This window comes from Opisthocomus hoazin, chromosome 3 (genome assembly GCF_030867145.1).
Source record: "Opisthocomus hoazin isolate bOpiHoa1 chromosome 3, bOpiHoa1.hap1, whole genome shotgun sequence".
NCBI classification, from domain to species: domain Eukaryota; kingdom Metazoa; phylum Chordata; class Aves; order Opisthocomiformes; family Opisthocomidae; genus Opisthocomus; species Opisthocomus hoazin.
In genome coordinates this window covers 69,232,100-69,259,314 of record NC_134416.1, presented here as the reverse complement: position 1 = coordinate 69,259,314, position 27,215 = coordinate 69,232,100, and the positions used below count along the sequence as shown (strand labels likewise).

At 42.4% G+C, this 27,215-nt stretch overlaps 1 protein-coding gene across 1 annotated transcript in view; it reads left to right on the top strand.

Annotated features, from left to right (window-relative positions):
- Positions 1–1,848: 1,848 nt before the first annotated feature.
- Positions 1,849–27,215, top strand: part of MBP (myelin basic protein) — a 119,349-nt gene continuing 93,982 nt past the window's right edge. Inside the window, exon 1 of the mRNA XM_075416594.1 lies at positions 1,849–2,141. The gene's annotated coding sequence lies outside the window, so the exon portion shown is untranslated. The remainder of the gene's footprint in view (positions 2,142–27,215) is intronic.

Below are 27,215 nucleotides of genomic sequence, written 5' to 3'. Positions count from 1 at the left end.
GGCTACATACAAAAATCCTGGAACAGTAATGGAAGCTACAAACTGAAAAGCAAGGAGATGTTCAACACATTAAGACAGAGCTGATGGAGCTGTGCCATATAACGCAGCTGTACAAGGGTGATAATTTTTCCAATTTTTTTTTCACATACTGTATGACAGTACACGTTCTGCAGCTGTGGCTCTCCTCACACCCTTCTACACCTTTAGGCCTCAATAGAGTAACTGTGCGTAATTGTAGGTAGACACACACAGAGGTATTTTTTATTTTTTCGTATATGTATAATTTGTATATGCATATCTGTATGTAAAGATACATCCACATGTGTAGATACATGACCTATTGCCTGCATGAAAGTATCCAAGATTAGGGTTCTAGTCTTCTTACCATGATTTATTCATCTGCCTTCTGAGAGTGTGTTCAGATGCGATTTTGGATCTAATTCCACCCTCAGATTTTATGCAAAAAAGGCAGAGATGACCACATGAAGACTGAAATTAGAGTGTGGTGCTTTAAAGTTGATAAATACTGGTTTCTTTTTGTCATGCTTTATAACAAATTTACCATTTAAAAGTAAAAACATGCATGAAGTGTAACTATCGAACTCACTTAAAGTGCTCCTCAAATTCCCAAGAAAAGAAAGTGGTATTTTTTTTGCCAAGAAAGGAGCGTGAGGAAACACGGTGATTCAAAACAGCGTTGTCCATATTCTTAATATAAAATTCCCAGACTTGGAATTGCTCATACTGGTGACATTCCATTGATTCTTTTCCTCTGCAACCCTTCCTTCCTTCAGTGACCTGTTTTTAACTTGCACTCCAGCGTTTTATCTTCAGGTTTTAGCACGCTGTGTGGTAGTCGGAGAGTCACACTGCAAACCTCTCGCTTTGCACTGGAAGGAATTACTGCTAGGGCGCTCCTTTCGTACAATGGAAACGTTTATCCAAGCAACTGTTTATCCATAGGAACACACAGTTTAGAATCTAGCCCAAAATATTTTTCTAAAACCTCCTCCATTTTCGAGGACGAATAGCAAGCCAAAAAAGATTTACCTGTTGAGAAATTAGTGGGTAGCTGACTTAATAGCTCTCCATCTGTGGAGGTTTAAACACGATGTACTCGACAGGTGCAACGGATAAAACCAGCAATCACCGATGAACCTCCCAAATCAAGTGACTTCCTAAGAAAAGCAATTATCAACTTACTTCCTACTTCTGCATTTTAGCACGGGATGGAAGCAAACGCTCTTTCCCCGGAGTGCTCCCAGCAGCCCCCCCCAAGCCCGATGAAACCCCGAGAGCGATTTTCCTCTCCCCTCCGCGCCCCACACCCGGGGGGGGGGGTGGATCAGGCCGCGGAACCGCTGCCCACGAAGGCGGCCCCCGCTTGCCCGCGGCCCCCGAGGGACGGGGCTGCGGGGAGCCCGTCCGGCCGCGTGCGGCTCCTGTCGACGCGGTGAGCTGCGCTCCGGGGCTCCGGCTCGCACCGGGCCAAGCACGGAGTTACCGGGCGGTGGGGGCGAGCCACCGGCCCGCCAGGCCCGAGGGGGCAGCGAGGGGCCGGGCCGGGCGGATTGCCACCGGCCGCAGCCCTGGCCGAATCCGGCTCCCAGCGGGCCGAGCCCCCTCGCCCGCCTCGCCCGGCAGGAGCGCGGCACCCACCCGGCGTACGGTAACGGGCTCCCCCCCCTCCTCCGGCGCCCGGGGCGGGGGTCCCCGTCCCGCCCGGCCGCCCCCGCCGGCGGGAGCCCCGGCCCGCTGCCGCTTCCTGGTTGCCGGCGCGCGGGCGGGCGGGCACCGGCGGCCGGGACGCACCTCCCCGCGCAGGTAGCGGGGGCCGCCGGCCGGGCGGGAGCGGCCGCTCTCCCCGGGGGCAAAGCCGGGGGCAGGGCGAAGCGAGGGGCCACGGCGCCGGCACCGAGCGGGGGAAGCTCGTCGCTCGGGCGGAGGAAGCGCGGCCGTGCGGCGGCGGGAGGGACCCACGCGTGCTCCTGAGCGCGGGTTTCTCCCCCCCCTCCCCGGCTCCATCCCTGCCTCTCCCCGCACCTCGCCGCCGCCTCTCCCGGGAGGGGGGGGGGTGCTGCCCTCTGGCACCTCGGCTGCCCCCGCTGCGCGCAGCCCCGTAGCCCAGGAGGACACACCGGGTGCGTTGTGATTTATTCCTTCTATTATTATTATCATTATTATTTTGTGGTGGGGTGTTGTGTTTTTCTTTTTTCCCCTTCTCTCCGGGCGGCTTCGCGGAGGGGAGCCGGGAGGTCTCGGCGGCCGTGCCCGCCCCGCACGCCGGGCTCCGCCGCGTTTGTTGTTGTTGTGCTCGGGGAAGGACGCGCAGGGCGAGCAGTTCGGGGGGGGGGGGGGGGGTAGGGTTTCGACTCGCTTCTCCTCCTCTTGGCCGCGTGTTGCCGGGGGACTGTTCCTCTTGCGGGGCTCGGCGGAGGGCGGGCAGCGGTGCGGGACACCTGGGGCAGGTGGGGCCGGCGCGGGCGGGCAGCGGGAGGTGGCCCCCGGGCTCCGTCCTCCCCTCCATTCCGCCTCCGGGACGGGTGCTTGCGGACGGGGCGAGCGGCACTTGGGGCGGCCCGCCACGGCCGGCGGGGAGGGGAGGGCAGGGCAGGGCAGCGCCGCCAGCCGCGGGGGCAGCCGCCCGGCGCGGCCCGGCCCGGCCCCGCCGAGGTGCCGCCTCCTCCTCCTCGCCGCCGCGGGAGGGCCCGTGAGGGGCGCGGAGCTCGGCCGCCAGCGGGGCCTGTGCCGGTGCCTTAACGCCAGCGGGCGGGGGGCACAGCGCGTCGCGTCCCGGCCGGCAGCGGGAGGCCCGAAGTCGGTGCCGCGGGCTTCCGGTTTCACATCGTGGCCGTGCCCGGAGTTTTAAACAAAAACACCCAACTTCTCCTTTTTTTTTTTTTTGTTTTTCTTTCTCGTCTTTTGTTTTTCCTTCCTCCTTCTTTTTTTTTTACCTCACGGGGCAAAGCGGAGCGACGGGCGCCGGCGGGGAGCCGAGGAGCGGGGCAGGTGCTGCCCCCGCCGGGCACCCACCGCCCCTTGCCGGGGGTTGTTCCCCTCAGCGTTCCGTGAGGACAGCGGGAGGCGCGCCCGGAGGCGGGGCCCGCCCTGCGGACCGCGGGTGCGAGGTCCCGCGGCGGCGCTTCCCGCCCCGGCTCCCCTCGGCGCCCCCGGGCCCCCCTGCGCTCACCGGGCCGGCTTGGCTCTGGTGCGCGGCCCCGGTTCCGCGGGGGGCTGCGTGGAGGGCTGCGGCGGCAGCCAAGGCCGCCGGTTTAGTTTCCGCGTGTGCCCGTGGGGGAATTCTCGAAAGTCGCTGCCCGGTTTGTCTGGGGGAGCCTGTAGACGTCTGGCTTTAAGTAGGTCGCTCGTTACAGAGCTTCCTGTCAGCGTCAGGTTTGCCCTTAGATACCTCCGGTGCTGCATTTGGAGTCGTGTTCATTTAAAAAACACAAAGAAACAGGAAGAAACTGTGAAAGTAAAGGGTTGCTTGTGGAGAAACCGAAGTTTTCCCCCTTTTCAGCGACCAGAATTGCATCTCAGGTGCTCAGGACTGACAAACATGTATATTGCACTGTGTTATTTCTGTTATATGTGGTAAATATTTGTCAAATGCTGAGATTAAGAAGGGTAACTTGGTGTCTGTGGAGCACTGCAAGCTCACAGATGCGATCAAGTTCACCTGTTGATTGCGGGGCGATTGTGTGTGAAGGCTTGGAATCCCTGGCTGGAAGGATGATCAAGTGCTCCCTGTCAGTCAAGGTAAATAATAACAGAGTGAGAGAACAGTCTTATTTTATGTTAATGATTTGATTACCATTGGCAGTTGAGTAGGAAACAGTTCTCAAAAGTCCTTAATGGTCTTAGCGGTAAGTGGTAGGAATCTGTCAAAGCTCTCGAGCATCATGGACTATATACTTTCCGTGTTTTACACCACCTCTGCCTGTATGCATTCTGAATTATTCTAAAGAGCACCTATGAGAACATTAAAAATGCCGCACCGGGATATACCGAAGTTTCTGCTGGCAGTGGCCAAGAGCTAGGTGGTCAGAGAGGACCGTGGTGGGGAAGGCTTGCGGTGATGCTTCCCCAGAACGCTCTCTCCAGGCAGCGGTGGCTCCAGGATTCCCTTGGGTGAAAGTGTTGCTTTTGTGCTTGACGGACACAAAGTTTGTTTTGGTTTTGTTTTTTTTTTTCTTTCAGCTTATGCAGGAGTTTTTGAAACCCTGCAGACTTTTACTAAGGTAATAGAAAGGTATCTGAGGAAGTAGGTAACCAGTTAGAGCATTTTACAGGAGTTATTGATCACTAAAAAGACTGTCAAGGGCAATTTCTAGTTTGCAAAGGCCCATGCATAGAAGTTATACTAGTTAATTTTCCAAACAATGTTCATGCATTAGGCTCTGAGATAATCGATCTAAAATAAAGCTTGATATTTACAACAAAAAAATCGGAGAGTGTTGTGCTCTTCTAATGTATGAATGAAATGGATTCAAATTCATTTTCACTGAGCTGGGAGAAAGCCATGAATAAAATGCAATGTTTTGTCAGCTTCACTGGATTTATAATAAGTACAGAATTAAGAATAGAAATTGAGACTTTATGCCATGTTGTACAACTAAATAATGTACACAAACTTGCAAAGCCCCTGTTCTATAGCGATAATTACTATGAATAACATAGCTCACTATTGTAGTGATAAACTTTGCCCCACCACAGACCCTTTATGATAGAAATTATGTACATTACATGAAAATAGTTTCATACTTTTAGTTGCCTAAATGCGTGCGTTCATGAAATTCACGTGACAAAATTGTTCTTGCATTGGGCTTTATTCCTCGTGAAGTCAGCTCCCATATAATACTTAAACTTCTAGTCAGCTAAGGCCTTACGTGCTTTTTAAACACAAGCTTGTTGGAATGGTAAAAATCAGGGACTCAAAATATATAATTCTTCTCTGCACATGCAGGATCTGTTTTCAAGGCATGGCAACAACCGCTACTTAATTGGGCCATGCTTCCATTTCTTTCCAGTTGTGAGCATTTGAGAAGATGAGTGTTGGTGGTGTGTTGGACCACACATGAAGGCACGTGGAATGGTAATGGTAGGATTGGGCGACAGGGCAACGCGTCCGGGGGAATGCCCATCTCTCTTTCTGTGTTGCCTGGAGAAATACAGAATTTGGAAGATAGATGCTTGAGTCTTAGTAGTGCTGTGTATGCACAAATTTCCCATTTATTCTTTCTTGTGATGTTTTTATTCAGTACTCGATACAAATTGCCCATATGGTTGAAATAGCCACTTCAGTAATTTATTCCATCAAATAGAACATATCATTATAGTTTAGGCTCTAATTACTCTGCTACATGATTGTTATGACTAAAGAAACATTTTCATTATAAACTGTGGAGAGAAGGCAGATTAAACTGAAATCCATGTCTCGTACTTCCTTGCAGCATAAGTAGCAAAAGTTATTAAGTGTTCAAAATAATATGCTACCCGTTTTCTATTAACTTCTTACCTGCCAAAAGGAAGCGCTGTAAAAATAGATGAGTGCTCATATATTAGAACCTGGGCAGTTTGGTTCAGTTTTTTGCTTACCAGAACTACATCGATTTAATTTACATGAGAACATAACAATTCTTGACAGTCAACATAATATATGGACTAACTTGGATGAAATCTAGTAATCTTTGGCAAAAGCACTGGAAGCGTAACCAGTGTTTAATGGGGGAGAAGACGGGAAAGTTTGCAGTCTAAGACTCTGGTCTTGCGTGCAGGTTTAACGTGTAAACTCAGTTGTGGGTTGCAGGATAGCACAGCCTCGTGGGTCATTGGTGAGGTGCCCAGTCCTGTGGTGTTCAGCTACCCGAGTAATTTCTCTCTCGGGCAAGATGTCACGTTGAAGCTGTGATCTCTGCGGTGAGGCTCTTGCTTAACTAAAAGGACATCAGTGATGAACAGCAGAAGGTCAGGAACTTTCAGATGCGGTTATGGATACAGCCAGTTGATAGTCTTTTATAAAACAGGCATTTGTCTGGTTTCTTTAAAATGCTCTGTTGAAGATGGAAAGGGAAAAAAACATTGCAGTTATCCGGAAGTGTTAGGTGCTTCCAAGAAAAAATCAGCAAGTTGCTGTCATTTCTGAAGAAGCCTGAATTTATATGTATTAAAAAAAAAAAAAGCTAGCGACCAATGGAAGAAGCATCAGAAGAAGGATGTACGCTTTAGAGCTCGGCTGCTCAAATAACTTGTACGACTGGAGTTTCAGACAAATAACACTAGGCTCCAGTAGTCTATTTGCATATTGCTTGCTTTAAAATCTATTTTCTGGGGCACCCAGCCTTCTGCACAAACTGCTTAATTTGGACCTAACTAGATAATTGGTATAAAATGAAGAAGCTGGTCTCTGAGAGACCGATCCAGTTGCCAAAGGCAGTCTCTGACCTCAGTGGAGATTACATTAGAGCTATATTCCTGTAGGCTTCACTCGTAGTTCTGGGTCTCGTTGTGCTAATTCTGCAGGCAGATTGTTCTCGCCTCGATGAGACAATGTGTGAATGCTGCGTTCGAGCTAGGGGAGCGCAATATGGTGATACCGACTAGGTCATAAATTAAAATGACACAATCGATATCTAGTTCTCTTGGGGTTTCTCCCACCTGCGAGTTTAGACAAAATGTTCCTAGCTATGCTAAGCACTGTAGAATTAGCTGTGGTTGGAAAGAGTTGCGTGAAACTTCATTGGAGGCTCTCCACCAGCGAGACAATGATAGTGTCTAATCTTGCATATTCAGTGACATTAAATAAAGGGTATGTCGCACTCACAGTTTTGGATTTTCTTTACTTAATCATCTCATTCAAATCACCGTGGATTTTCTCTGTTTGTTTCTCAGGTTATTTTCATGTCTCTCCTACCATCTGATCACCATTCAAATATCAAATGTAACCCTGGTTGACTCCCTGTGTGACATGGGGTTTTGGGTATAGTAGTAAAAAATTTTGATGTTAGTTATGTAGATGATTAGCAATTTTGCTAACTTTTCTGAAGAACGAATTGTACTCCTGTTTTCTTGCTCTTCTAGCTGTTTTCAGAGTTTGTCTTATTTTTTAAAAGGCATTTTCTCGATGTCCAGGGGATATCAGTCACTCTCATCTCAATTTCCTATACCTCATCTTCTTAGTTCAGGGGTTTACAGAGACTGACCCTTCTGTAAAAGGTCGATCATCCCGAGTTTAACTTTTCTGAATAGATTGACATACAACTTGATACTGTTTTCTTTAAAGCACTCAGAATCTGTTATGAACAATTTTCGTGGCTAAAGAGTTTCTAAATAGCAGATGCTTAAACAGTTCCTGACAACTGTATTCAGATTTTATTGTTCTGGATTTCTCATATTCGGAAAAAAGCTTTATGCTTCTTAAAATGCTCAGTTAAAAATAATTGGAGAACTCTTTGGTTAATAAGAAGTGGGATCATTCCTGTGAGGCTTCTTGCATCAGTTGCAGTAACTGTGAAATCCCAGCTCTGTTGCCTGGAATAGCTGTAAATCTTGGACATGTCCCAGGAAAGCCCACGCAAAGGGCAAGTGAGAGAAAAACAAGAAATAACATGGAAATTTCCAGCCAGTTTTTTTTCTTCTGTCCTGAAGTGATTTTGAAATAACTCAGTAGGGAAGTTACTTTTCTAAATCATTACTTCACCACTGATTTTTTTTTAACCCCTCTGAGGCTTTAGTAAGGCCTTCCAAAGGGGAGAAACAAGCAAAGTAATAAATCTGAAAAGATTGATCAAATCAGTTTCTCTTTTTTTTTTTTTTTTAATAAACAGTGACTAAAGGTACAATAGTGATTTTTATATATATTTTTTTTTTAAACTTCAACAGTTTTTGATCAATGTATCAGCTGTACTAGGATTGTTTTGCACATTGTTTGTTTAAACTTTTAGGAAAGCTTAAACATTTGGGAATGTTTAAATTCAAGCCTTTCATGATTGGTGAAATTAAGAACCAAGGGAATATGATGTCTGACATTGATGATTTGAAAGTGGGAGGGAAAGAAAAATCAAAGGAAATACATACCAACATACATTCCCAAAATTAATTCAGGCATGTAGTACATTTTTATATGTTTACCTGGTGCATTATCCTTGGCTTCTGCTAAAGAGTTGAAATCGTTGGATCACAAGTGAAAATATGTTTGTTCTTAGCCTACTACTTGATTAAAAGTAACAAATTTCAGGTAGAACAACGACGTTAGACAAGTTATAGCTGTCTTCAGAATTCAGACACTTGAACAAAGAGCCTTGGCGATGTGAGAGATCGGTACTAACAGACTCACATAAAGCTGTTCTGGAGAAAGTTTACATACTGTTTAAAACCCTGGTACCCCGTCATTATGTTTGTGTTTACGCCTTGGCTTTGTGAAAGAGGTTTTTCGAGAACACGAGAGGGAACATTGTTATGAAAGATACCAACACAGTTATTGCACCTGGCTGCATTTTTGAGTCACTTCTCTTGATTGTGGTCTTGTGAATATATATGCAAGATAATGAAAAACAATGGTTATTTGCAATGGATTAGGTTTGATTGAGGACTTGTATAGTGCAACAGCAGCCTGTCATCTCAGTGGTAGCATATCTGTCCTCCAAAGATTCAAAAAGCCCTGAAATGTAGCTGTTCTGTAGTTGTCAGTGCCCTGACAAATTTTTTCAGTTATGAATTAGGCCATGATAGTTTCCAGATTAGAAGGCAATAGCATATTCTGGGTATCCAAGGGTGTCTCAGGGCATGGAGTGTAGCTGCTGCTTCTGTCGTGCCTAGGGATCTACTGTCAGCCCTTTCTGGGCACGGTATTGCCCAAGTGTGGGTCTGGTAGTAAGAAGCCAGCTCTGAGGCAGGTTCGTCTTGGGATATAAGGTGTTTGACTGATAAAACTGTCGTAGTAAAATCATAGTTTCCAATATAACGATAGCCTCAGAGCCCTAAGGACAGTTGTCCTGCACCTTCTACTTAGTGTTCACATTCATAGTTTTCCTTCACAGAGTTCAGATGGATGTACTGAAGTAAGGTAGAGTGGCTTCAGGTTGGAGATGCTGGTTGAGTGCATTCAGTGGTAGAAATGGTCTTTGCTGTCTCCTCAAATTTCCTACTTCGCCGACCTAACAGTATCCCTTTCACCTTGTTCATTACAACTGACCAAATCTCACTAATTTCTCAGCCTTTGTATGGGCTGGTTTAGTGTTTTGAAGACAAGCCTAGACTTTTTTTTTTCTTTATAATGCAGCAGTTCTACAGATCCTAGTGACAGCTGCTACTGCCTTGAAATCTGTGCATGAACCTGAGTGTCATCAGCATACCCCTAGCTCACAGCCGATTTATTCTGACTAATAATATCTATCTTCAGAACTTCTACTACCTTCCCACAGTATCCATTCCAAGGAAGTGTTCCTGGAGTTCATGACAAATTCCTTGAGTAAACTGGACCCTGAGCTCATCTCGGAAGAAACTCGTCAGCTTCTGGGATCACAGTTCAGTCTGCAACATCTCATGGTTAATAGCAAAACATTGATTTATGGTATTATATTATGTACTGTAATGCCTTTCACTTATCTTTCTCCATCTCTGTTATTTCCCAGATCTTAGCATCTCTCTTCTGATTAAAAAAAAAATCAGTCCTTAGTTAAACTCTCTTGTCAAATCTCATTAATTCTCTGGATGAAAAGTAGTGTTGGAATATCATCTGAAAAGCTAGTAGAGTTTGTAGTGATTAAAATAAAAACATATACTTGTACCTTTGAGTGTTAAGAAGGTACAGAAGAAATGACGATGGATGTGCACATCCACTGTTTTTTTGTGTGGAGAACAACTGTACAACTTTGTGTTCTGAAAGGACCTGTTACAGTGAAAACTATGGAAGCAAAGGCTGAAGCCAAAACAAGGAAAATAACTGGTCGATGTTCTCAATAGATCTGTGGTATGGGATAAAATACTTACGGAACAATACAAAGCACTAAATTTGGAGATTGATGTGTCCCTTGAAGCTTTATCCATAAAAAAATGATAGCATCATTATACTAGGAAACTTTCTGACCCTTATTGTGTGGCATTTTAGTGTGGCTCTAGTGAAATGGTCACTGAAAAATACTCAGCAATCTAATTGCAAGCATTTTCACCTCTACATTGCTGAATTCAAAGGAAAAAAGCCACAATGCCTAAAAGGCTGACCAAAAGACAATGATGTGCTCTTGTGGAAATGATTGCCTGGAGTGCTTCATGTATCAGCAAAATTGGTGGTAGTGAAGATGGGCAGAACCTTTTCCCATTTCTTAGGTCAGCCTTGGTGTTATCTCTCCTTTTATTTTTGTGAATATAGGAAGAAAACAAAACAGTGATGTTTTATTCATGATGTGTGAGTTTTTGTTTTTTTGTTTTTTTTTTTTAAGCTCAATATACACGCTCAAGTAATTGGAGGAAAACAATTTACAATTATCTTTTACTTTGGCTGTTGTTGGGCCTTTTACCTTTAGACTCTTTCCCCAAATAGTGGAAGTTACTGTATCAAGGGACTTCTTACTAGCCAAACTGTGTAGTTTCTACAAGTAGCTTGTTGTTTTCGTGATCTTTTGTCTGTACTATTACTTTGCCCTGACTTGTTTGTGGAAGAGAGATAAATATAAGCTTCTACATAGCTTTCATCAGCGTAGCCTGACTCAGCACTGTTCACCTGGAGGGTAGGCAATAATTTGGCTTTGTTCTTATTTTTCAGAAAGATACTCTTGTCAGATGGGAAAGAACCCATAACAGGCTTACAAGGAAAAGTTGTTGTTGTTTTCATGGGAATTTTAGTAGGTGCTCTTCAGCTGAATGCAAGACTGTTGATTTTGAAAAGTTTGTGTTAAATTTTGGCTGACTTGCAGAGTGGGTTGTGAAATATTTTACTCTTCTCCTTCTCCTGTGGTAAAAAGCTTTGTATGTAGTGTGGTTATTGGGTTTGGGGTTTTTCTTTTTTTAATTTTAATTTTTTTAATTCTAACTCCTGAATGCCACCACCTTCTTGTTATTGAATGCACTGCATGAAGAAATTTGGTTGCAACTAAAGGCTGGAATTGTAGCCACAAGTAATAATTCTATATGCCCCTGGAAAGGTTGCAAAATACTTTTCATTACTTCCAATTGGCCTTTTATTGTAAATGGTTTGTACGTTTAATCTCTGAGTAATATTTTGTCCAACTATTAGGCCTTAGTGAGAAGGCTAAAATATACCTACCACAAACAACATCTGGCAACAACAAAAGTATGCTTTTTGACTTAATGCAATTATTTGGTACAATCCGAGTAGCATCATATTCAGAATTCTTAACTGCGGTTTACATTCTGCCATTAGGGACTGTTGTAGTGGCCATGAAGTGTATGCTCTACTTGTACTCTCTTCTTCTTTTATAATTAGCTTTGGTATTGGCAGCTTTCTCCCCTTCCCCACCCCATACCTGCAGTGCTGCTCAGTGAACTTTGGATTCATTGTGGTTAGGTTGTTCAGTCTTCCTGGATCAGTGAGTCAAGTGGCTTTGTAGAGGCTTTTGAAGGACATGTTCAGTGGGGCTCTTGTCAGTCACATGGCCAAATAAATGTATGCATATGCAGTTCTTTTGATCTGCATAAGTACATACAATTCCGAGAATAGTGAAGGCATTCAATTTACTGCACGCACGTACATCATTTGTACAGCGTATTTTGAGTATGCTTGAAGTTTCTCTTGTCTTCCTGGATGCATTGTGCCTAAATGTGCGTGCTCTGCTTAACACACGTACATATTCCAGCATAGATTAGTAGACTCATTCAGGTTAGAAGAGATATTGAGAGATCTGCAGTCCATCCTTCTGCCCAAAATGGTGTCATGCTCAAGATCAGACCAGATTACTTAGGGCTTTGGTCGGATCTTGAAACACTCTGACAGATATTCTACTATATTTTGGGGCATCTGTTCCAATGCTTGATTATCCTCAGAGTGTATCTTTTCCCCTTATATCTAATAAATGTCTATAAATTCCCTGGTTTCAGTTGATGTCGTTCTCCTTCCCCATGCACCTCGGTAAAAAGCCTGGCTCCACCTTTTCAGTAATCTACTCTTAGATATTGAAACGCCACTATTAGATGCTCTGAAGTCTCTTCAGGCTGAACAATCCCAGTGTCGTCAGCCTCTCCTCACAGGGCATGAGCTCCAGCCACCAAACGTCGTTGTGGCCTTTTGCTGAACTTGCTGCAGTTGACTGATGCTTCATGGTGGGGATCTAAAAACAGAGCCAGCAGTCCAGATACCAGAGTGATGGGTCATGCATGAAGCAGAGCAATTGCTTCCTTCAGTCCCCTGGCTGTGCGTCTGTTTCCAAAGCCCAGGATGCTGTTAGCTCTCACTGCTGCTGGGTGGGCTGCTGGCTCATGTCTCGCTTACTGTTGTCCAGGAGCCCCAGGCTGTGCTCTCGTGACAGTTCTGTCAGCCCTCTCTAAGTCAGTAGGATGGCAACCCTACCCTGCAGCGTATCAGCTGCACCCCCGAAGTCTGGTGGTGTTTTCAGACTTACTGAGTGTTCTGTACACTCTGCCAGGTCGCTGTTAAAGATATTAAACAGGATAGGGCCCCTAACCTATCTGCTTGTAACCAGGTTATGGCAGATTGTGAATCATTAACAGCTACTGTTCGAGCCTAACGATAGAGTTTTTTATCATTTCGTAGTATACCTATCTAGACTGTAACTTAGATCAGGCTAGGTCCAAAGATGCTGTGGGTGACATTGTTGAGTCTTGCCAAAATCAAGGTAGGGGATAGCAGTGATGTCCTCTCATCCACAAATCCTGTCATTTTATGACTGAGGGCAATCACATTGGTCAGGCATGATTTAACCTTGGTAAATCCATGCTAGTGATTCCCAGTGACCACCTTCTCCTTCATATGCCCAGAGATGACATCCACGTGGGCCTGTGTCTGAGCGTGCTGTGGGAGTAGACTAACAAACAATGGAAGCAGGCTGGACTGTGGTGCTTTCTTTCCCAGCGATCTCTCAGGCATGGTAACCTGTGCATAGTTCATTTCCCGCTCTTCTTTTCTGGATGCCCAGTTGTTGCCCATCTATAGGTGACTGAGTGCATGCTGGTCACAGGATGGAGCACCTGCATCGTGGGAACGTGGTGATGAATGAGTTGGGACTTCATGTGACCTGGGGGAACAAGCTTTTTAGGAGCAGGATGTCGCTGCTAGTGTGATTCTTGCTCCCTTAGTGTGTTTGAGGAATATGCGAGAAAGGAAGGTGGCAGCAAAAGTGATATTAAGTTTAATAATTATATTGGTTTGATCATTGTATTGGTGATCTGCTTGTAGCCAGTGGGCTTTGTCTTGGATTCTCTTTTGTATTAATTTAGGTCCATAATCTTGCCATTAGCTTGATAATAAAAGAAATGCATATGCAGGTGTCAGAGAGAGAGCATGTGAAAAATCTTTATTTGTATTCTAACATGCATTTAAAGCTTCTTTTTTTTTGTTGTTGCTACTATGCATTTAAAACTTCACCAGTCATATGGTAGTTGTTGTCCTTCTAATCACCATTTTGATATTCCCTTATTATTCATAATTTTTTAGGTGGTCTTTGGGAAACGCCAGCGACCTTCAAATGCAGTAAGACTCACAGTAGAACTGAGACTTGCTTAATTTGCATATAGTGCTCAGCACCACGCAATCATGTTAAATGTGTTTGCTTCTTACTACGTTTGCAGTGACTTACTGAGGAGGTTAGTATTTCTCAGATCTTGCCATTGGCACCACATGCCTTACTGGTTCAGATGTTTGATTCTCCAACTTTTTCTGTAATTGATGATCAATGATTACTCTGTGTAGTTCATCATGTATCAAAACTAATTTTGTCGTGTGATGATAGTTGTCCTTAGCTTCATGCTGTACAGAACTATTGATTATGTTTTAAGTATTCATTGCATTATTATTTAGGATCTGAAAAACCTCTCAGGAGTAAGGTTATAAATACGTTTAATGAAACACTTCTCCAGGACCAGTAGCTGAACTGAATGTAAGAATTGCATTTTACAGTTTAGAAATGTTCTAGAAACAATTCTGTCAGCAGTGAATTAATCAGAAATGCAGCTTCCATAATATGTTTTGAATGGCATGTGTAATTAACTCATGATTTTAGTGCTTCAAATAGTGTCTAATTGCAGTAAGACTCTAATGCTTTAGGACAAAATCATAACAGATTGCCAATCATTGTTGGTATTTTAACTCAATCTTACATGTACCCCAAAATCATATCGATGAATTCTAAACTGAGACTGAAAAATGCATGTGGGGGAAAATGTAGACGCTAAAAGATAAATAATACCTCCATAGTAAGTTTTAGATACAGAAGTTCTTACTTTTTATCTCTAATGTCTGTGTCCCTTATATTTTAGGAATCTGTTTTTGTGCTTTAATTATTTGTGAACTGTAAAATCACTTTTTCCTTTTGTCCAGTTTAGTAAATTAATCACTGGAAATAAAAGATTAACAAGAAAATAATGACATTGGTAGCATATTACATTTGAAGATGGCCAAGTGATTAAAGGTCTTTCAAAGTCAGCCAGCTCTGTACTTTAACTGGAGAGAAACAACCAGGGCTTTGGGAAGAGAGCAATTAAATAATTTCATAATCACTCATGCATTACATCAATAATACTGGCACACACAAGCATGACAGCTGGTTTTGAAGTGTCTGCCTGATGCAAAACAATACAGTTGTCTTCTGTGGGCTTGCTTGTAGAAGAAAAGACCACCCAAATAAGGAAGATCAGATGAATGCAAGAAGATTTTAAGACGTTGATGTTTGTTGTCACACTAATTTTAAATAGATAAAAAGGTTATTCTGCATATGTCTTTTTGTGGTATTGAATCATCTTGTGATGATTTTTTTTTAATTGATTGAGAGAGGAGCTGACTTAAGAGTATGTTGACTCAATTCTAGCTTATAATTACATTCTGTTTGTATAAAAATTCCTCCTGTAGTGTCAGTTGAATAAGTTGCCTGTCATTTACTCTTTTAAGCATTTTAAGTATTCTCTATTTAAAGGTTGGTGCAATTCAGGAATGTTTGAAATTATTCTTACTTGTATTTGGTTGGGAACCCTGTGCTTTGAAGTGATTAAACAGATTTTAATCTGTGGTGTAATTAAAATTGCCACTCTTAAGAGACTATTTTTCTAATGGTTTATGATCTAATGGCCGGACATCACATAGAATACGTTTTTAAGAGGTCTGGTATCACTCAGATTCCTGAAAATTAAGCTATCATTAGATGAAACTGACAGATACACTTAAATTATTTCACTTTAGCCCTTGTCACAAAGAACAAGACTGGCTGCTCATTAGGGAGATTCTTGTGGTTGCTGTCCTAGCAGAAATTCGTAATGAGGAGCTTGAAGTAGGCAAGTCACGAAACTAGTACCACCTCACGTGAAACAGAAAATAAAAATTACGTTCAGGGGAAACTGAGGCAGACAATTAGAGTTCAGACTGAAGAGCATGTTGAGTAGCGTTGCTATGGGACATATATAGCACATTTCTGGCCAAGAGAGATTTCCTTCTCCTTGCAATACCGTATTTATAATAGAAGGTCAGGCTGGTCGGAGGAGGGGAGCATGAAAAAAATAACTCCTTTGTGAAAACTTACATATTCTGGTTTGTGTTTGGGTACAGCCAGGCTGCAGTGTGCAAAGGGTAAGCAAACGATGAGCAAGATACTGGTATTGCAGGAGCGTTGTGACTTGAAATGAGCGAGATAGTAGCTGGTACCAAAATTATTAGGTGCCCTTGTTTCTGCTGTGGGCCTGGCATTGCTGTGCATTTGATTCTGTTGTTGTTTGCTTACACCTTTTCCTCATGTGGCATTTGAGAGAGCGTTTGTCGTATGATCTGCAAACCTTCTCCATATTAGCAGACAATCAATGTATAGTGTAATTCTAAGAGCTTTAGGACTGACTATTTGTAGTGTACAGTTGGCAAAATAAGGGAAATTTGTATGCATTACTAATTGAACTTAAGAGTGAATATGAATTAACTCTGTATCCAAACTAATCAAATGTTACATGCAGCTATGTTAAAAAAAAACCAAAACACAACAAAACAGTTGTGGTGGTAATTGCTTTCCACTTTGCTTAACTTTAAACACACAAAGTCTGCAGTGGTTTTAGCCTGTGTTTTCAAACATCCTTGCCAGATACTATGAAGCCTGTGGTTTGGGGGTGGAGCTGTTATTTTGATCAGGCTGTTTTGTTTTTTTTTTTTTTTTCCTGATGCATACTATGTGCTTCAAGATAATAAATGGGGAAAACAAATTGTCCCTCCCCCTCCTCCCCTCCCCAGCATTGGTCTGTTTTGGTTTGGACATTGGCATGAATTTTGGCAGATGCTCAAATACCAAACCGCGAATGGATTGACTAACAGATAGTTACTTATAAATGGTAATGCATTAGACTTATTGCATGCACCAAGGAAGACAGTGATTAAAACTGTAGTGCTAGCTTAGTATGGGCAAGTTTGGTCATTCAGAATTATAGTAAGGTTTTAAAATGCCACAGACTAAATATTAGGGACCACAGCTGGGCAGTGCTGGCATGAAGAAGGGAGTGATGCTGTGCACGGGTCATCACCGAGGTGTTTGGGAGTGAAAGGCTCCAGCTGCAACATCTCAAACTAATCATAACCCCTAACTTAGAATACCTGGATTTCCACTTAAAAAGAGGAGTTGCAAAACAGTTAAAAAGCTGTCCATATAACTTAATGGCTTGCAGACTGATTGATAAAAGCTGGTTTAAGCAAGATGCTACACTAAATAAAAGACCCGTTGTTTTCACTCTTAGATAACTCAGGTAAGTGTTAAATGGCAGTTTTTCATTCGAGTATCATGTAATTTGTACTTCAGAAAGTAACTTGTATTAATGACTGCACTATTAGTGCTTGAGAGCACCATAAGCAAATTAAGAGTTGATAGTAACAGGTTGGGTAGAGGTATTGTTTGAGGTGGAAAAGTGAGGAATTCAGCCAAGCCAGCAGCTCAGTATCTATGTTGTGAAAGGTTTTAACTCTGCTAAGGAGTGGGATGAGAGGCACCTTTATCGACTGAGTTAGTGGTATGATGCACACGAGTTTAAAATGGCTGTTGCTGGAGGATTTGTTATCCTAACGCTTCCCTGAGGACAGATGCCCACAAACTTGCACAAGAGCTGGCTAGCCAAGACCCTGCCGTGCCGTGCTTGGGATGGAGATCAGCTCCGCCTCTTCCCCGCGGGATTCAGACCTGCATGTCCCCCTCCAGGCTGCAAAGGCCAAGGCTGTTGGGCAGGAGTGATGGTCCCTTTCTTCAGTAGATGTGTGTCTTTGTGCAGAGAGAGTTACAGTTTTCCCGTATTTTGTGCCGATCACTTACGGGATAAAATGGATGAACGGGAATTCATCCATGAACTCAGAGCGGGGAATAAAGTCTATTTGTCTAGTAGCCCACACTCCAGTGAAACCCAGCTGGCTAAAAGCTAGCACATTTCATTTTTGCTCTCCCTTTCCAAGGTATTGCTCTGTTCAATTTTATTTTGGAGTTTTGATAATGTTATCTTAAAATCAGTTGTCAGTATATGAACAGGTTCAGCAGAAGGTTGGCCCTCTCTGCTCCCCTGCTACCCTGCGATGTTCCAGGTACACTGTCCAGAAACGTGTATTGGAATATCCTCGGGCGAAAGGAGTCTCCTGTGTCGTTTGGGGCTGTTTTGCTGTGGCAAGAATCACGCCATTCATGCAGTCTCCAAAATACAGTGGTCAGACTCTTGCTTTCTGTCTCGAACACAGCTAGCTTTTCTGCTTTCCTCTGGTTCTCCCAGAGCCCTGCTCCTCTGATGTTTAGAAACGCTCTGACTTTCAGCTTAGATTTGTGTGTGGGCAGCATGTATTTTCTCCTAACACTGTCATTTAGCTTTGCTTTACTTAGGCTTGACATGTCATAGGCTTTTAGTCTTCTCCTTGTATAATGGGCTTGTATTGCTCTCATCATACTCGCAGCTGTTCTAGTAAAAAATTCATGTTGTTAAATATGGCTGACCAGACTTGTACCTTGTATTCAGCTGAGGTTATGCTAGCGGCTTTTATGATGACATTGGTTCTTCCCTATCTTGACTGGAAATATACCCTCATGATACAGCGTAGGTCTGTCTGTCTTTTTTTGAATTTTCCCCTGCCAGATCACACTGATGACTCACAGTTATCCTGTGATCAAGTCAGACTGATCTTTCCCCTCAGTATCTTCTAAAACGATCCCTGGTTTCCCACATCCTGTGTGAGTATGCTAATCACAAGCTTGTGCCCTAATGCTATGGGTGACCTCCTGCTATAGCTGTTTTAAAAAAAGGCAGGGAGGGGGGTATTGCAGTGGTTTCTGCTCTGTCTTGTGATAAGCCTGAGCCTGATGGTTAACATTTTCTGCGTCTGAGAAAGTCTGCTGAATTAAGACCTGGGATGGCAGAGAAATAACCTCGTTGTATGTTGATGGGGTTCTGGTGTAAAATCATGTGAAGCTGCTTGGCCGCGTCATCGTGGCTGGAGTGATATTTTGTGTGACTGACGGCAGAAGTTGAAGTCCATGAAGCACTTGTAAAATAAGAAAGAAGATGTCTGTTGTGATTACAAACCCCAGCATTATGTGGTAGCTGAGAACAGGTTTTCGGAATCGCAACTCTGGATTTAAGTTTCTAATGTCTGCCTAAGCTTCTCAAGTGGGCCGTAAGTAATTTTTCACATACTGCCCTTAACTTACCTCTGCCTTTGTTCTATACCTGTAATATGGGAGAAAGGTTTACCTCCTACTCATGTGTTTTGTATACATTAATTGCAAGACCTTAAGGGAAGGAGCTTTTGCGCTCTCTTTGCATACTGTCTGGAGTGGGATCCCCTCTTGGTTGAAGGCTGTGGACCCTATCACAATTTTAATGGTGGTATTTGAAACATTTTCTTCTTATTTTAAAAAAATTCAGTTAACGGTAAAATCATTCATTCCCATACCATACAAGTGCAACTTGTTCAAGAACAAGATATTATTGTGATGGGTGCTGTGAATATTATATATATGCTCACTTAACTTTCAATCATACAGCATATTTGAGTTATATTTTGGTAATCATCTTTGAAAGTAAATACACTGCTAGTGTCCTTATTGAAACACAGGTTTTCTTACTCCGTTATTTTGACAGGTTACCAGATTTTGTTGTCTTCTTTTTTTGTACACTGAATTTGACATAAATGGTGAACTGCATTGGAAAACTATGCTGAAGAAACTAGTGTTTGGCTTGCCTCGTTCTTTTGTCTTCCTTTCAACATGAAATAAACAGTCTGATTTTCTTTTGAATGAAAGCAGGGGAAAGAATTGTCTTGTGGACATTATGTACATTCTCATGGTCAAATAGAATTTTTTCGCTGGGTTTGTCATTGTTATCTTCAGTAGTAATTCAGTAATGACTATTTCAGTACTGTCTTTGCAGATAGCCTGGATAAAGGTTGGGAAAGCAACATTAGTACACGAAATGTAAGATGTAGGTAAAATGAAGCAATGTTTGAGTGCGAGGCACCAGTACTTGAAAGCATGTTTGAAGAAGCACACAAGTACAATAATTGTATCAGGGTGATGTAAAGACTTAAGTAGTTTCTCATGCAGATTTGAGTGGCAGGGTTGCTGCTGTTATTATTTAAAATTCCAAGTGCAACAACTCACAGCTTCATGACTGTAACCTACTGAGCCTCTGACCTAAACAACTAAAGCCCAAAATACCTGGACTAAAATTCCATTTGAAATGGAGATAGATTTATTTATATCTCAGATATATGATTATCCCTAATAAAAAACACATTTGCTTTGTTTTTTTCAGAAGGGAAAGAAAATCATTGTATCATTGCCACAGAAAATCCCAAACTGGTGTCATAGTATCTGTGTTTCCAGATAGGCGTTCATGAGCACAGAAAAATTGCTTGTCTACAACTTTGTAAGTCACTTCGTTATTAAAATTTTTTTATGGATTAAGGAACAGAGGAATTCACAAATCCTTACTTAAGCTTCATGTGGTGTCACTTGCAGCTTGCAAAGAGAGAACAGTGGAGAACAGTGATGTTTATGTTTGTGCTAGTGGACTGCGGATAATAGTAACCTGTTAGGAGGTTGTTAGATGAAACTTGAACCTTGTTACCTGTCTTAAGCACACTCACAAATGAAAATATTGGGGACTAAGTCTCCATCAGATTACTTAAAAATTACTTTCAGAGCATAATTTCATGCATGAACCCTCAGGAAATCAAGCTAGTAAAAGAGGAAGCAAACAGAAGTAAGAAATATAATGCACAAAAAGTGAGAAATATGAGCATATATTTAAGGATGCATTTTTTTCATGTCAGAAAACAAAGGGTTTTGTGCCTCTCTGGCAGTGTGTTTATGGGAAGGGAGGGACATGACTTTAGAGCAGTAGATTGAGCCAAGAGGGAGTCAACTTGGAGTATGAGTATAGTGAAAGTCAGACCCTTTCGTAATATCAATATTTGTGCCAAATTTAACAGAGGAGCATTTACAGGAGACCCATCTCTTGCTTGATATGTTTACAGTATAGATAGATTATATATGAAGTCAGAACAGAAGGAGAGAAAGTTCGGGCAGAAAGAGAGTGTTTTTCCTTTTTTTTTTTTTTTTTTTAAATTGAGTTATTTAATTGAGAAGGATATAGTTGCTGAGTGTTTTCTCACAGCAAAGTTAACGGTGTCTGGAGAGGGTGAATCATCTGCTTGTCCCATCTGTCAGTCTGAGAAGATAAGAGCCAGCATGCAGTGCCTTTGATTCATGTGCATTTAGAACTGCAGGTGTGCGTTTTGTCATCAGTCTCTACAGCGTGTAAATGAAATGCTGATCGTCAAAGTGGCTGTGCTCACTGGGAAGCTTAGGTGACCTACCTCACTTGAAAAGGGAGAATGTACCGTTCGCTGTTTTGAGAGGACTTCTTGGTTTCCTAAGCAGAGAACGGAAAAAAAAGTGAGTCTTCAAAAATACCTTCTTTTTATTCTCATGGTATCTTTTCATTTTTATGTGAAAACAGATGTCAGGGCTTGTCTGATTTCAGAGTACCTTAATCTCAAAAACTCCAAGTCTCTGAGTAACAAATAAGGATACTTACCTCTGGTTTCTTGATTGCTCCATGCTTTTTCTCCTTTGGTACTGGTAAGATTGTTACTTTGGCCTGAAATTCTCTATGATTGGAATTTCATTCTTTTTTTCTTTTTCCTGGTTAATACTGCATTTCTGTTATATGTTCTTCTGTGCTGGTTTGTCTTTTTAAAAAATATTTTAGCATTTAGGACAAGTGTGTGCCTTTTAGTTGTTGACTCACTGAGGCCAAGAGGTGAAGTCCACAGCTGCGGAGGTGTACTCCTAAAGGAATGATAGTGGAAAGCAATGGTCTTCGCAGTCTGCTGCATATCTTTATGATATATAGAATGAGGTTCCGATGTGTCTCTGTTCTTAGCCGTTCTTTCTATATCTTTGTCTTTTTTTGGGGGGGGTGTATTTTTTTCATTAGAGAATATATTTTACTGCAATGTCAAAGTATTTTGTCTCTGGAGCACACGGATGCTGGAAAAAATCGCTAATCATTACGTGTATGGTGCTTCCCAGAGGGCTGGGAGAAGTTGGTCCTTGCTCCTAGGTTTTGTATGCCACGCAGACCTGAACAGTCCTTTGATATAAAATCAGCCTGTTTTGTTATGGTGGTGCACGTAAAAGACAGTATGTAGCGAATTAAATGAACCTGCTGAAACTAGTGACTGAGATAAAAATAGACAAATCAGCCTGAATTTCATAGGAGGGCAACATTTCTTTTTTGTTATGCGTTCGAGGGATGTGTGTGTTAGACATCTAGGTGGTCCTCTCTGTTCCCTAGACTGGGAATAGCTGTGAGGCACAATTATCTCAGCAAAGGCACGGGGGACACAGGAGGACATCCACGCTTTGTCAAGCCCCTGAGGTGTAGGTGCTGTGGCAGAAGTGCAGCAGGCAGAAGGTATGGTGTGGTCGGGTGCTTGGACATGCTGGGGGCATCTATACCTTGCCCCAGGTCTTTGGGGTGAGTGGTACCCAGCTCCCCCATCGAATGCACAGGCCTCTCCGTTAAAGCGGAGGCGGTTAAGGAAATTTCCTTATGACCCTGCAGATGGACTGACGTAGAGTTCACAGTGCCCCACTAAGCTTAGTGTTTTGAAGAGAAACAGTAAGCATGTGGCTAATGCCATTTGATGATAATCATCGGCGATTTGTGTTTATAGAAATGTGTATCAATATCAGTGTGTGCTAAGTGACGTTAGGCAAGCATTATAATATATGGTTTAGCAATTTCATTGTAATTGTTTTTACAGACTGTTACCTCTAATCGAGTTTGTACTGTCCTTAGCTGTGCTGAGGTGTGATTCTTGAAAGTCATATGCTTTTACAAAAAATAATATGCAACATCCTTCTTGTTGGCAATAGATAGAGGAAAACTGTAATCAAAGCAGTCAGAAAAGATCTTAAAAAAACCTGTCTGCCGTGCTTACCCCATGGCAATTTTAGGAATTGGCTTTCAACAGAGTTCTTTCCCAGAATGTATTCTGTCTCAGTGGTGTGCCTTTCTCCTATGTTGTACTGTTTGCATAAAATTGTACTGAAAATGAAATAATTTTGGTGTCCTTTGCAATGATATGTGAGGTGTATGTAATTTGTTGAACAACTGTGCTAGCACTGAGGAGTACTTTCTCAGATAAACAGTGTTTCAGAACTTGGCCCACCTCTCAGAGGGGTGATTATCGAGGTCTCAGATCTTTGCTTAGGCACGGACAGTTGTCTGTAAACATGGAAATTGTTGTGATGTCTTAGATAGGCCAGGAAGGGCAGGACTCTGATATGCACTGTACAAGCATGATCAAATACACCTATCGCTACTAAACTCCTGGTGACTTCTCTGATTTGAATATTACCGTTGCCACTGACATCTTGGTTTTGATCATTCATGATGGAAATGTGTCTGGAATAACGTATTTTTCTTTCAGGTAGGGTTCCTCAGAGAAATATCATTGTGGAGGTCAAAAGTGAAATAAGGTTTGATCTAGCAAGGATTACACAATTTCATGGGTAATGAAAAATTAAATCTACATTAAATAATTATGAAACTTGTAAGGGATATAAAGCACTATATTTTATGAAATAATTTAATGCTTGAATTAAGAGGGCAGGATTCCTGGGAAGGAGTTTGCCCATGACACACGTTACTTTTGTCATGTGGTTGCTTGCATCTGTCTCTGAAGCATCTGACTGTGCCTGCTGATGGAATTAGCTGCAGGTCGCTCACCTGTACCCACTGGAGGTTTTCTTTCTTGGTGCATTGAAGTACCAGGTTACCACGATGAGGGAATTCTGAAGAAACAGATGAGGCGTGCCCAGTGTCTTGATCTGTTCCGAGAGAAAGCTGAAGTGAAGGGCTTCTTTCCAAAGATGTGTATCGCACTGAGAGCCTAAAAAAACCCACTCAGACATTTACAAGTAGCTGGCAGCCAGTGCTGGGCAACGTGTCAGCTTGCTTCCCAGGAAGCTATGTAACCTGGATCTGACACTAGGAAGAAAAAAAAAAAAGTCTTTTGCATGTCACTTTGCTGGATAAGTTTGTAATTAAGAGCCTGCTTTAGAGGGCTACCAAAATTAGACTGAACTTGCACATTTCTTAAAAGTAATTACATTTTTTAATTTTTTTTAATAAAAACTGGATATAGTAGTAAAATGTAATATTTATTTGGATAGGAATAGTCATTAATTTAGTAGGAAGTTTTAAGTAAATTTCTAAAATATTTTTATATTCTGTGGTTACCCTTCCCATATGTGAGTAAGGCCGTGAGCAGTTGGTAAGCATATCTAGCACTTAGATTATTGTAGCTCCACACCATTATCCACCAACATCAGTCTGTGGTGAATATATATTCCTAGACAAGGTAATAATTATGTTCTGATGCTTGTAAATATGCAAAATATGCAAGTACTTGCATACCTTTATCATTATGTGTAGTCCTGTTGAGTCATAATTAAATGGGTGGGAAGGAGTAAGAATGAACCCTTACTTTACATAACTAAATTAGTTTTCAAGGATCATATTTAACAACCCATTTGCAGCATCCTGTGATTTACATTTGGTAGTTTATGTATTTTAATACAAAGTAACCAGCCATGTTCAGTAAAGGTACTCCAGGTGTGTTGGCTTATAGCCCCTTGTAACTCCTGAATTACAATTGATGAGCTGTCACTGTAAACCAGCTCCTGGGCTCAAGGTTATTGTTTGTATTTAGAATATGAAAAAATTACAATGTTCTGTGAGATATTACAGGGGAAGGACACTCTTTGGAGTCTGATGATTACAAGGGGTGAACTTTCTCAGGCTCCCACGAGTGAGTAAGAAAATGCTATTTTGCAGTTAAAACAGTGTTGCACTGTGGAAAGTGATGCCATTACATTTCTTGGTATATTCAGAAAGTTTAGAGAAGCATTTTTCTGACTCTTGGTGAAAATTCTAAATCATAGTTTAAACCTCTTTATAGGACAGTGCATGTGTATGGGGGGATGATTAGAACCTCTTTTTTTAACTACAGATATCCGTTGAATTTCAACAGGCAGACTAGAATAGGCTAAAAAAATGATATGATGAATGATATGTGTTTCTAAAACACTATTTTTAATCAGCTGTTCAGATGAAGAGAACTAAGTTACGTGATCCCAACAGACTTGAATTTTTATAGGTATTGTTTATGAATGTGATGTGTAGGACTGAGTTTTTCCATCCCTGTCTGTATTTGTTTGGTTCTTATTTTCATTTTGTGTTTGGCAGACAGCAAGGAGAAGTTTCTCTCCTTGGGTAAGGCAGTGGTGTTTCTGTAGTTGGAATGTGGCTTCCTAGCGTGAAGAAAGCGGGAAAGCAGCTTGGTCTAGGCTTCCATTGGGTTGCCTGTTAGACTGACTCCGTAAGTAGGTAAACTGATGGGAGGAGACACTTTATTTTACTTCCTCAGGAAAAATCCCTGGGCTGTTTTTGGAATTACTTGAGGCAGCCTGGATAGCTGGAGTTACTTCTGTATCAGTCGTCGACTGGGAAGCGCCTGGGTCTTGGCAGCGGAGCTAATGCAGCTGGGTACGTGGTGCGGTGCTGAGGTGGCCGGGGGACTGCTGGCAGCGTCTGCAGCAGCGGGTCACAGCTTCCCCCCCATAATTCACTCGCTTCGCGTGAGAGGGTCGTCAGGTAGCAGAAATGTTTTCAGCTTTTAGTCCCATTAAATCAGTTTGCTCGCATGGCCTGTTGTTTCCTGAGCCTCTCGGATGGTTTCAATACACTGAAACCCACGGTCTTGGTGGGGAGTCATATAGGGGAGCTGGTGCTCTGCTCTGATGGCTGCAGACCTCCAGTGTCCCTGCTCATTTTGTGACTCATGCTCGTGTGCAAAATCTCTCATCTCACAGGATTTACAAAACTTGCAGGGTTTTACCAGGAAGGTTTCTGGCAAATGCTGTCATAAGCTCTATGTCATGCTCAGGCCTATTTTAGCAGCTTATTGTAGAATGTGATTCACATTGGATTCAAAGGTTACCGCATTTCTACGGTACTTCTGGTCTTGCCTTGTTTTGGAGCTTCGTGACTGTTCTTGTGGCTGTTTATCAGTTCTAAAGCATGTATATGGATTCCTCTGCAAACAAGGATGTTGGTCAGTTGACTGATACTTGTTAAGATGTGCGAGAGGCTACTGCTTAGCTACGTACAGAGCTGCTTAGTCTGGCGACCTGTATGTTATGAAAGTGACTACAGAGAAAATACAAATCTTTGCCACCTCAGATTTTTTGAATAGTTGACTGCAAGTTCCTGCAAAGATCGTACAATGAGTAATCTTGTGGAGATCGATGACTCAACTCATTGCAAGAGATTGACGCAGGTAGAGCCTGTGCAGTGTGGTCTCCTCACAACAGTAAGAACCAAAATCAGAGTTTCAGTCTAAACACTTCAGGATGTACTTGCATCCTAAAGTGAAAATGACCCATGTGCTCAGTTTTCAGTCAAGTAAGGCAGACTTCTGTTTGAGGCTAAAGTGAAAAATTAGGTCTTTTTGTTGCTGTAAATGATTTTAATGTTTACAAGCTTATGTGTGTGTATGTTTTCACTTCCTAATCAGATATCTACAGAACAGTTGACAATATACATTTCCTTTCCTAATTCATGCCAGGTTTTTTGGAAGCCTTTTTTTCCCCAAAGGATTACTTACAGTTTTCTCCATTTAATAGGTAGCATGAAGCATTCTGTAACATTTAGGATATTCTTGCTAGCCGGCTGGTTGCTTTTGGGCCTTTGGCTAAAAAGTAGCTTTATCTCTTAAGTAAGGAATTTATAGCAGGTACTTATAGCTAACTTACCTTGAGTTTAAACATCTGCGTTCATTTATGCATGAAAAAGATGAAGTAAAATCTAGTTGTATTACTGTTAGTTTCTGGATATGAGGTGAGACTAAGAAGGGGTCAATCATGTGAATTTTGACCACATGCTGTTCCTCTGACACATTCAGAACAATAAAGGAAACAAGTGCAGATTTACAGATTTAATCAATGCCATTAGTTCTCAGCTTTCAAGTCTGTTCCTGCAGAGAAATATAAAGCTCAGCCCAGATGTAGGTGTACTCTCAAACCACACTCCTGAACTTTGGATAACGTTGTGCATTTCCATTTCTCCAAGCTGTTTTTTCTTTTTATTCCCTTCCATGTGCAATTTTTAGCATCTTGCTGAAGGAATTATGCACACAGGAGTCAGGAGTGCATCGATCAACCTTTTCATACACTTCTCTGTCTGTTTGGTTTTCATTTTGTTTGCTTGCTTTGTGCAGACATTTGAACAGATAACTGGCCTTATCGTTTTCAGGTATCTGCAGTGTGGCTGCACGGAAGGTTTTATTGCTTTGCTTTTCAGTGCCCAGCAAATGATTTTTAAACATTTATCTGGCTTAGTTTCACAGCATAGTTTGTCATTGCAGGACTGGGACTCTTCTGCGCTCAGTGTTTCATGGGTACAGGGTGGTTGTACCTGCAGTGTTACTCCAAAGACACCAGAGAGAGAAAGAGGAG